A 9,377-nucleotide genomic window follows, 5' to 3' on the forward strand; every position below is an offset into this window, starting at 1 on the left:
TGACGAGGGCGTGGCTTGCCCGGAACAGGAAGCCTCCAGGGCGGAGCAGGACGTGACGGCGGCCAGGGCGGAGCAGGATGAGGCGAAGGCCAGGGTGGAGCAGGACGAGGCGAAGGCCAGGGTGGAGCATGGCGTGGTGAAGGCCAGGGTGGAGCATGGCGTGGCGAAGGCCAGGGTGGAGCATGGCGTGGCAAAGGCCAGGGTGGAGCATGGCGTGGCAAAGGCCAGGGTGGAGCATGGCGTGGCAAAGGCCAGGGTGGAGCACGATGAGATGGTGGCCAGGTCGGAGCAGACTCAGACGAGGGTGAGGACCATTTCGACGTCGTCTCCATGGCCCTCACGGAGTACCTTCTGCCCCCCCCCCAAAAAATACTTGGGGAAATCCTCGGGAGGAACCTCCAGGTGGTAAATGGGTTCCGGGCAGGCCTCCCGGAGCTTGAAGGGCGCAGGCAGGACGAGGCGCAGAGGCGGGGCCGGCAGGGCGAGGCGCAGAGGCGGGGCCGGCAGGGCGAGGAGTCTGGGAACGCCCTTCGGAGCCTGGCGAGGCAAACGAGACCTCCTTCTCCTCCTGCGACGACGCGTCACTGGGCTTGACTCACTTGACTCGGTAGACTCGGTAGACTCACTTGACTCGGTAGACTCGGTAGACTCACTTGACTCAGTAGACTCGGTAGACTCACTTGACTCAGTAGACTCACTTGACTCGGTAGACTCGGTAGACTCGGTAGACTCACTTGACTCACTTGACTCACTTGACTCAGTAGACTCAGTAGACTCAGTAGACTCGGTAGACTCGGTAGACTCGGTAGACTCACTTGACTCACCTGACTCACTTGACTCACTTGACTCGGTAGACTCGGTAGACTCGGTAGACTCGGTAGACTCGGTAGACTCAGTAGACTCGGTAGACTCACTTGACTCGGTAGACTCACTTGACTCGGTAGACTCACTTGACTCAGTAGACTCACTTGACTCGGTAGACTCACTTGACTCGGACTTGACTCCGTAGACTCACTTGACTCGGTAGACTCACTTGACTCGGTAGACTCACTTGACTCGGTAGACTCACTTGACTCAGTAGACTCACTTGACTCAGTAGACTCACTTGACTCAGTAGACTCACTTGACTCAGTAGACTCACTTGACTCAGTAGACTCACTTGACTCAGTAGACTCACTTGACTCAGTAGACTCACTTGACTCACTTGACTCACTTGACTCAGTAGACTCACTTGACTCAGTAGACTCACTTGACTCAGTAGACTCACTTGACTCAGTAGACTCGGTAGACTCACTTGACTCAGTAGACTCGGTAGACTCACTTGACTCAGTAGACTCACTTGACTCGGTAGACTCGGTAGACTCAATTGACTCGGTAGACTAGGTAGACTCACTTGACTCGGTAGACTCACTTGACTCACTTGACTCAGTAGACTCACTTGACTCAGTAGACTCAGTAGACTCACTTGACTCAGTAGACTCGGTAGACTCACTTGACTCAGTAGACTCGGTAGACTCACTTGACTCAGTAGACTCACTTGACTCGGTAGACTCGGTAGACTCACTTGACTCGGTAGACTCACTTGACTCAGTAGACTCACTTGACTCAGTAGACTCACTTGACTCAGTAGACTCGGTAAACTCACTTGACTCACTTGACTTGGGTTCGTCGAGACTGAAGTGACGTGCGGGTTCGACATGGCGGGACCCTGAAATGATGGTCTTCCTGGCAGCACGTGCAGACCTCATAGGAGGATCAGCCACGCTGGAGATCGGTCCCGTACGGCCATAGACCGATCCGGTGGCTGGCTTGATTGCTGGCAAGACGTGGAGCGCGGTCTGAGGGAGCGCGGGTTCGGCTGAGCAGACCTGAAGCGCGGGCTTGTGGAGTGTGGTCTCGGCAGCGCTGAAGTGAAGCGCGGGCGCGACCGGGCTGACGTGAAGTGCAGGCTCTGGCAGCTTCTCCTCCATGCCCACGGTAAACGAAGAGCCGCTCCACAACAGGGCCAAGTCGATATACCACTCTAAAGAACCGTGCGGACCCGGTTCGGGCATTAAAGACCGGATTGGTTCCGATAATCCTCCGCGGAAGAAGATCTTCAGGCCGTGGATGTTTCTTTTGCGCGAGATATGCCAGCTCGAGGAATTCTGCGACATAATCCTCGATGGCGCGATTCTCCTGGCGAAGACGGAGGATCTGGACATCAGGACTCCAGGTAGGCATGGCTGCTAGATCCTAGTGGGTCAGTTATTCTGTTACGATTTGCGTGGAAGCAAAGGCTGAAGTCGGATCTAAACGCAGCAGTAGACTTTAAAACAGATTCAGAACAGACACTCGTGGTACGCACATTCAAACATACATTCAATAACTGACCATGAACAAAAGAGCCGACAGGATTAAATACACAGACGGGATGAGGGAACAAGACACAGCTGGGGCAAATCAGAACACAGGTGAATAAACTGAACACTAACAAGGAGCGGGAAAACTGGGAACAGGACCGAACCAAATACACAATGACGGGGAAAACTCAGGGAAACAGATACAGAACAGACATAACTATAACAATGTCGTTATCGGTGTGGATTTAGGTGATTGTATTGTGTCCCTAATCACCGACACACACACACACACACACACGCAATTTGGACCGAATCTGTTAAGCAAGATGCAACCCAGAGAGCAAAAGTGTCGGCCCACATATGGGATCCACATGTACCAGACGTGGGCCAGATCTGGGGTGTCACTACAGTATTCTGCTGTCTGTGAATGCAAATAGAAGCAGACTGAACAGCTCATCTCCAAAAATGGACCAATCAGCTGTGTGCAAAATGACAACTGCAATAAAGCCACTCCCACTTAGTTATTCACTTGCATTGAAAATAGTCAGATATTGTCTTTCAGCTGCCTTCTCAAACTTACGCTGCAGCAGCAGTGTTATCGTACTCATCTTGAGAAGTGAACTGACGCTCTTGATCAAACCCTGAATTGAGCATTTTGAGCCGGCTAAACCTGATCTAAACCAGAGTTGTATTTTTTGTCAACTCTAAACCTACCCTCTTCATTCTGAATTTATACTTTGAGCTGAGATTAATTATTTAAATAGTTCATCCAGTCATATTTACTCATCGTGTTATCCTCACGATTAAATTAAAAAATCAGTTAATTTCCACCCGTTAAATGACACTTTACACAATAAGTCTAAGAAAAAAAAAGGACACAAGATTCTGCGATTATGCATGATTTCTTTTAATTATGTAGTACTCGACCATTTTGAGTATTCAGAATTTTGTTTAAAGCAGACATTGCAAGCAAATCACATGCAATATATAACCACTGTATTTTAATATGACAGATCACACTTGTACAGTCTGCTCTGCTCTGTGGTTCAGATTCTAGTTTTCAGGTATTGGGGAGATGATGCGGCTCCAGAAGAGGATGCTCTTGGTGGGGTTGTGCCGGATGAAGAAAAGGAAGGGGCGGTCTGTCACGAAACTCTCTCCACTTGTATTACTGAGAAGACGACTCTGGACAACTCCACCAGTGCCTGCATCTGCCTCTGTGCCTGTCTCGTTCACATCCACAGAAAACTTATGCACCACTTTGGACAGCTTCACATTTCCAGAGGTCATGCCAGATAAGTCACACTTATCACCAAACAGATCAGTTATGCCCATAGACTTCAGGACCTTCTCCATGTCATATTTCTCCTGCAGCTTAAAGAGGGGTATTTTAATATCCACATTTGTGGCAATTATATTGTCCGGCTCAGTCCACTCCAGAAGGTTCTCATAAGTGATCAAGTCTACCAACTTAGAGGAAGGGGAGAAAAATAAGAGACAAGACAGAGAGACTTTAAATTATTTCCCATTCAATGTAACACCAAACCTACACAACAATCCAAATTTTCATGTAGACTTTATCTTAATTATGCAGTTCCAACTGAAGTAAAAGCAGTGAGGGAGGTTCAGTTGCTGTTCATGTGACTTTACCTTCTGTAGCCCATCGCTCTGGTTTGGGAGTATAATGATCATGCTCAGATCTTTATTCGCGTAAGGGATCTCCAGAATCCGAGCTACAGTGGGAAGTTGGTATTGTCTGTGTGGGATGTTACCCAGAGGAAATGTATTCATCTGACTCATCATTGGCCAATTTACTCCTTTGTCCTGACATTTAAAACACAGACAGATTGGACATTAGTGATGCTGATGTGTTAGCTGTGCTGAAGTATCATTTCCTTTACAAAAAATAAGTGTACTTCAAGTTCAATTTTATTAAGTATAATTCAGTAAAGTTCAAGTAGCCTATATATTTTAAATATACTATGTAGTAAGCATACTAATGTCAATGTCAATAAACTTGGAAGTATACTATCTCAATACTACTTTGGACTAAATTGACTCACTTTTTAGTGTATAAAATATACTTTTAAGTACACTTTAAAGGGATACTCCACCAGTTTTTCTTATTAAACTATGTTATTCCCTTAACTAAGACAAGTTGATACATACCTCTCTCGTCTCAGTGCGTGCACTATATCGATCTGTATTGCCGCAAAACTATGTTAGCACTTAGCTTAGCCCATGCATTAAATATGGGCCTAGCAGAGAAGCGACCAAACACTTCCACGTTTTCCCTATGTAAACACAGTTACTCGAGTAGTGTAACTTGACCTGGGCTGGTGACACAAAATAAACCGTTGCGCTTTTCTAAGCGTTTAAAATTGATGACTATATTGTATGGCGGAATACCATAACAAGTGCTTTTGAGCAGTTCGACTTGGCGCAATAATATCTTCACTAGTGAAAAGTCCTCTTACCGGCTCCCGCTTCCTCTCCCCCTCCCTCTGACATTTCCGTCAATACAACCAACGTGACATGCGCCGGTAGTAGTAGTTCGAGCGGAGTTGACGAAGTAACAGGTTGTTGGAAGCTAGTTAGCATTCTAAACAGCACAGGCTCTCAATTTCGGTCGGCATCTGTTCGCAACAGTCACACGGAAATGTGCGCGGGAGCCGGTAAGAGGACTTTTCACTAGTGAAGATATTATTGCGCCAAGTCGAACTGCTCAAAAGCACTTGTTATGGTATTCCGCCATACAATATAGTCATCAATTTTAAACGCTTAGAAAAGCGCAACGGTTTATTTTGTGTCACCAGCCCAGGTCAAGTTACACTACTCGAGTAACTGTGTTTACATAGGGAAAACGTGGAAGTGTTTGGTCGCTTCTCTGCTTGGCCCATATTTAATGCATGGGCTAAGTTAAGTGCTAACATAGTTTTGCGGCAATACAGAGCGATATAGTGCACGCACTGAGACGAGAGAGGTATGTATCAACTCGTCTTAGTTAAGGGAATAACATAGTTTAATAAGAAAAACTGGTGGAGTATCCCTTTAAGTGTAACGGTAGTGACTTTGAGAACACAAATAGTTTACACATCTAGGATTTTTGTTTGTACTGCAACTATATTACAAGTAAACTTAGAGGTATAGTTTACTAGTCAACTGTAGCACATTTTTTAGTTTATGAAAGCACAATTTGAAGTACTCTCAGTAAACTATTAGTTTAGTTTATACTGCAAGTATACGTGTACATTTTCTTTAAATGAACTTAACATTTATATAACTTATAGTTTATTATTTATATATTATTTTTGCACTTTAAGTATACTACTATGTTCTACTATTATTCTATACTATAATTTTTTTATACTTGAAATATAAAAATGCAAAAAAGGTCTGCACAATTGTTAAGTTCAAACAGGAGATAAAAACGATTAGAAAAAAATTCAAACTTCACGCATTCTTTTTTTTTATAACCAACACTTGAATGTGGGAAAGTTTAACTTAAAAAAGCAACACAAGCTAAGAAAATCGTGTTTTTGTCAAAGACTACATCTTGATCAGATTCAGAACGGTGATCAGAACATAGACAGAGTGAGTTGATCACTTCCATCGACACCCGAAAGCTTTACAGTCCTACGTTAGGCAGTTTTGATTTAGCCTATATGCTGAATTCTTATTTTTAGTTTAAAAGTATACTAGAAGAAGTATACTAATAGCACATTTTTGTAAGGGTTACACATAGAGAGAGGCCAGATGAGCTGATAAAAACACTGGCACTAAAGCAATAAGACACAAGAGATCATGCTTTACAGTGATTCGCCACTGGTTGCACAGCAGATTCGATGTAGATTTAGCAGACAAAGCTGAATTATCTTAATTGATAAAGTTACCTTGTTGGCGGGAACACGTGTGAATGACTTGACCCACTTGTTCGTGAAGTGCACTGCGCTGATTAGAACAAGACTCGTGTTCTTAGACACATCTACTGGATTCAACAAATTCGTAATTTGATCTAAAATAGAAAGATAAAAACATCCATCAGAAGGGTGAGAAATTATGAGAAAGTGGTCTAGAGACTATAGTCTAATAGTTAAAAAACTACAAATAAACTAAATTTAATTGAATTACTCTCTGTCTCTTTCTCCACCCAGTCATTGATTTGTTTTCTCGCAGCCTCAGGATTTGTCTTGAAGTCAGCATTCCTCAAGCTGGCGAAACACCAGTCCTCACACATGTCAAGGAAATCCTAACATCATCAATAGGAAGAGAGGGAACATGGCAGCATGGGATTAAAATAACATCAGAGTTCTGAGAATTATGATTATGATCCAGGCATCTCACTGAATGACGCATTACTTTACTGTCATTTAAGTAAATGAACCATTTTCTGTGCTTTCTCAACCAACTCACATCTTTAAAATTGAGTGTCCTTTTCCAAACATGCGGTTCACCAGCTTCAGGCTGTTCTTCCCTTCTTTGTAGAGCTCCTCATACAGGTCGTGGTACATAATTTTCATTTAGCCAAAGTGGAGGGTCTTAAGAGAAACATAACAGGATATTGTTTAATAATATCGAGTGAAATTTATTCAGAGAATTTGATACTGTGAAGTTAGAAGTGTTCTGAGGAAATCATTACATTACGAAAGACATGTTCATTTTTACAGAGTCGCAGCAATCAATGCATTAAAGGAGACCTATTATGCTAAATTCCCTTTTACATGTTGTTTGAACATAAATGTGTCCACAGTGTTACACAACCACCCAATGATGGGGTGGTGATGGCGCAGTGGATAAGACACATGCCTTTGGTGTGAGAGACCCGGGTTCGAATCCACTGTGAGTCACCAATGTGTCCCTGAGCAAGACACTTAACCCCTAGTTGCTCCAGAGGCGTGCGACCTCTGACATATATAGCAATTGTAAGTCGCTTTGGCTAAAAGCGTCAGCTAAATGAATAAAAATGTAAAAATGTAAATGATGGTAAAAATCCACCCACTCATTTGTTATATTTCCCATAAATTATAAACAGTGTCTCAACATTCGTTTTTTGTGTTTTCTATACATTTCTATTCATTTGTGTTTTCTATACATCTAACCGACCCCGTTTACGACTGATGACAGAATCTGCCCTAGCTCAGATCCTCGTGAAAACACAAGAATGTCTCAGCTACGTGATAAACAATCTAAATTTATTGGCTATATCAATGAACACAGTGTTTTTCCGATCTGTGCTACTTTTCCATTGATTTCACAGAGTCTCGCGCAGGAAATTACGTTCTAAAAATGCAGCGCTCAAGTTAAAAAAAGTTTAAGTGCGTTAATGTGTTTAATAAAAAAATGTGTTTTTGTAGCATTCATAAACATGAAATGAGCGTTTATAGAGAGTTTATAGAGCTGTTTGGAGGCTTGAGCTCACCTTATACATCTGTGCGGCAGTTTGGCTCCCTTGTCCGGCACCCAGCAGGACCAGACCCAATGCAGAGGAGATGCTCAGGGGTGAGAATAACACATTGCCTTTGATGCCCTTACAGAGCGCTTTTAACAGGTCAATGGAGAATTTTGAGTTTGCCAAAACAACAGGTTCAATTGCTTGTTCCATTTCGTTTACTGCCTAGAATGAAGGAAATTCACTTTAAACATCATGTTAGAGCAACACAGAAAACAGTAGCCTATAGAAGTTCAAGAATGAAAAGATCAGAAAACAAAGTGTACATCCTGTTCAAGCCATTTTTTACCTGATGTGCTCTCCTTATATGTGAAGTCAAATGCAGAAATTTTAAGTAAAATCAAAACAACAGAACAGCCCAAAGCTAATTAGTTCTTTCCCTCTTAATGAAAAGGGTTTTCAGTTTTTATCCTGGTCTAATATGAATATGTGCATTTTACATGCAAACTCTTTAGAAGTTATAGTCACCTGGTGGAAAAAATGCTGTACAGTGACAAATGTTTTCAGTAATACTGCCTTGAAAAGTTGTTTTTATTATTATTAGTTGACCTCAGACGAAGTGCAGTAACCAATCAAAAAAATTTAATCAATGTTTGTTGGGCCTAATAGCCTTTGCCATTAGAACACCAATTGCTTGCTTGGAAAATATCAGTGTAGGCCTACTATCTGTTTTTATCAGCGTACAAAAATCTTTCTGGATTATTACACTGTTTGCAAAATGAATGTTAAACCGATTGAGGTGAATCTGAAATATTTTTTTCTTACTGACACAGTAACGCAGAAGATAAAATAAATAAAGATAAAATTACCATCTTAAGTCAAATGTTTTTGTGAAACATTTTGCATCGTTCATGTATATCATATGTTATTACAACTACAGTTGTAGTTAAAATTCACAAGCTTCTGAAATACTTACTGATAAAGAAAGCGATGATTCGATCTCTCCTAGATATGAGGTGCGTCTTCACAACTGCCCTTCTGACACAAGTCTGTCTCATTTCCTCATTGCTTCCTATTATATAGACACACACACACACACACACACACACACACACACACACACACACACACACACACACACACACACACACACACACACACACACACACACACACACACACACACACACACACACACACACACACACACACACACACACACACACACACACACACACACACACACACACACACACACACACACAGAATGTGAGAAATCACCCTATTGTTTACTAGCAACTTCTTGTGAAATCAAAATTCTGAGTATTCCTGTGAAAATTATGAATGTGTAATTTTCCTGTGTAAACCTGTGTACCATCACTCTTTAGATAACCTGAAAGATTGCCTTGAGCTGGCTCATGTAAGATTCCAATTAAATCATATATATAATTTCTTGCCCAACAAACATTGAACTGATTACATTTTTTTGGTTACTGCACTTTGTTTGAGGATAAATGATAAATAAAAAATATTCAAGGCAGTATTATTGAAAACTTTGTCACTTTACAGAAGTTTTCCAGCCGTGGCCATAACTTCTGCAGAGTATGTAAAATGCACATATGGAAATTACAGGTGTGGTAGACTGGG

At 42.3% G+C, this 9,377-nt stretch overlaps 1 pseudogene; it reads right to left on the reverse strand.

The window, feature by feature from the left end:
- Positions 1–3,395: 3,395 nt before the first annotated feature.
- Positions 3,396–8,741, reverse strand: LOC130085036 (leukocyte elastase inhibitor-like; annotated as a pseudogene).
- Between the last annotated feature and the right edge of the window lie 636 nt (positions 8,742–9,377).

Source organism: Rhinichthys klamathensis, unplaced genomic scaffold (assembly GCF_029890125.1).
Source record: "Rhinichthys klamathensis goyatoka isolate OS25496 unplaced genomic scaffold, OSU_Roscu_1.1 h1tg000072l_1, whole genome shotgun sequence".
Classification (NCBI taxonomy): Eukaryota; Metazoa; Chordata; class Actinopteri; order Cypriniformes; family Leuciscidae; genus Rhinichthys; species Rhinichthys klamathensis.